This window comes from Sinocyclocheilus grahami, unplaced genomic scaffold, assembly GCF_001515645.1.
Source record: "Sinocyclocheilus grahami isolate Dianchi unplaced genomic scaffold, SAMN03320097.WGS_v1.1 scaffold1501.1, whole genome shotgun sequence".
Lineage (NCBI taxonomy): Eukaryota > Metazoa > Chordata > Actinopteri > Cypriniformes > Cyprinidae > Sinocyclocheilus > Sinocyclocheilus grahami.
In genome coordinates, this window is record NW_015506680.1 from 73,180 (window position 1) to 75,863 (window position 2,684).

The window sequence follows — 2,684 nt, forward strand, 5'->3', positions numbered from 1 at the left end:
TTTCAGAATTTTCAGTTTTGAGTGAATTATCAATTTGAGTTTCTGTCTCATCTGATCCTTCTCTTTCATATTTGGTTTTCTTTTTTGTTTTTCTTATCCATGTCATATTGTTTTCTGTGAAAACTTACACCGCTATCTGCATTAACAAATAACGTGACCATGGCAACAGTCGATTTTTTTTACGGCAAAACCTGGGTTGCTGTTGTGAAACACAACGGTTTCCTTTGCTAAGGGAAGTGTTTAAGGGATTATATGCAACACCCTTAAATCATTCCCTTAGGTACGGGGAAATCACGCCTTAAGTCTCATACTTAAGGAAAAAACTTAAGGTGCTTTATGCAACCGGGCACAGGCCCCTCCCACGATTGTTGATTGACACTAGCGTTTTACCTTAGACCTGCCCTCAGTGAGCTGTCATGAGTCCACCATTGTTTCGACGCAGGAGTAGACAAGAATGGCTCCTAAGCAATTGAGGTGTTCTGTTGTTGGATGTAATAATGAACATAGCAGTCATCATTTACTCCTGACATCTGAGTCGCTGAAGACTGTGCCCCCCTGATCTACCCAAATGCGTTTATGTTCGTGCGAATCATTTGTGATCCAGTCTCACCTCCAGAAGAAGTGAGTATAAGGTTCTTTTATGAATCTTTGCAAATCGCCTTTCCTAATAATTTGCTAGTTAGCAACTTCCACAGCTAAAGTTATGCTGGGTAGTACACAATAAAAGATTTTAAAAATCTTATAAAACCTTCAAGATGTGAGAGACAACAAACATGAGGACAAAAAATCCTAGATTTAACCGTTTTGCTCCTATAGTGTGGTGTCCTCGGGGTTCACACATCAGGATTTCTGATCGTAAATATTCAACATGTTGAATATTTACAATTCGTGATCGGGGCACCTCCGACATTCTTCCGTGCAGATTCAGTCACTATTAACACACCTCACACCACAGGAAAATCTGATAAAATAATCTTTAGAACCACCAAGATAATCTGGACATTACCAAGGATTGTCGGAAGGGGAGAAATCGGCCCAAAATCAGCCCGATTATCTTGTGGTGTGTACCCAGCATTAACAGTCTCATGAAAACGGCTCATCACCCACAGGAAGAGAGGTGCAGGGTAAGCAGAGCTCATTAGCATTTAAAAGAACATGCACCAAATGCGTTGCTGAAAACAGCGCTGATTTTGACAAGGTAAAAAGGGTGTTGTTTTACACTACCATTGAGAAATGTATAGACTTTTCATTAAGACCCTAAAGAATCATATCAACTTGTAGAAAATGGGCATCCGATGACAGCTTTAAAGAGCAGGTCATATGGGTTTTTGAAAAATCTCTCTTTTGCAGTTTATAACGTACACTGTAAAAAAAAAAAAAAAACTCGTAAAAAAATGGTAAATGACTGGCAGCTACGGCTGCCAAACAAAAACCGTAAAATTTAAGTAAAATATCTTAATCGAAATTAAGTGCAAAAACAATTTTACAGAAATTTCCATTAAAGGTTTTACAGAAAAAAAAGTTATTTTACAGATTTTTCCATTTCAATTATGATATTTTACTTTAATTTTACAGTTTTTGTTTGGCAGCCGTAGCTGCCAGTCATTTGACCATTTTTTTTAGTTTAAAACCCTTATTTTACAGATTTTTCCTAGATTATTACAATGAAAGCACTAAATGTTCTACAAAGAAACACTGTTATTTTACAAATCAAATCATTACAATCAAAAACCTTCAAAGTGTCAAAGCATGCTCAAGATGGAAAATTATCAGTTTTATTTGGAAGACAAAATACAAAGTCTGTACAAATGCCATATAAAATTAAAATTTTACGTTTCAGTAAAAAAACAAAAAAAAAACAGCACAATTACATTTAAAATACTGTACTGATGGAAGAACATAGAACAGTTTCATCAAAATGTTGAATTAAATAGTCAACTTAAAGGACAAGTTCACTTCCAGAATGAATATTTCCTGATAATGTACTCACCCCATGTCATCCAAGTAGGGCTGCAACAACTAATCGATAAGTGTTTTTTTTTTTTCAGATACCCAATTAAAGTCAAAAAGTACTATGCTATGCTATACAAGCTATGAAGGGCACATTTTTGTTATGTGAATAAATAAAAGTATTTAGTTATAAATAAATGACAAATTTGTTTTTTTATTTAAACAAATTTTTGACAGATTCCTAAAATGTGTTTTCTCTTTATTATGGCAGGTGGTCTAATAAATTGTTAAGAAAAGCATTCAGTTGGAACATTTGTTTTAAGGACATTGGGCAGAATGTGGAATAGGGGGTTTTTGTCAATAAAATAAAATAAGAAATTTTTTTGTTTTTAATCTGATTAATTGAAAAAATAATCGACCAACTAATCGATTATCAAAATAATCGTTAGTTGCAGCCCTACATCCAAGATGTTAATGTCTTTCTTTTTTCTGTGGAAAAAATTTTACGGTTTTTGAGGAAAACATTCCAGGATTTTTCTCCATATAGTGGACTTCAATGGGACCCAATGGGTTGAAGGTCCAAATTTCAGTTTCAATGCTGCTTCAAAGGTCACTGGGAACTTTTAAAGCCCTTTGAAAGCTGCATTGAAACTGAAATTTAGACCTTCAACCCGTTGGGTCCCATTGAAGTCCACTATATGGAGAAAAATCCTGGAATGTTTTCCTCAAAAACC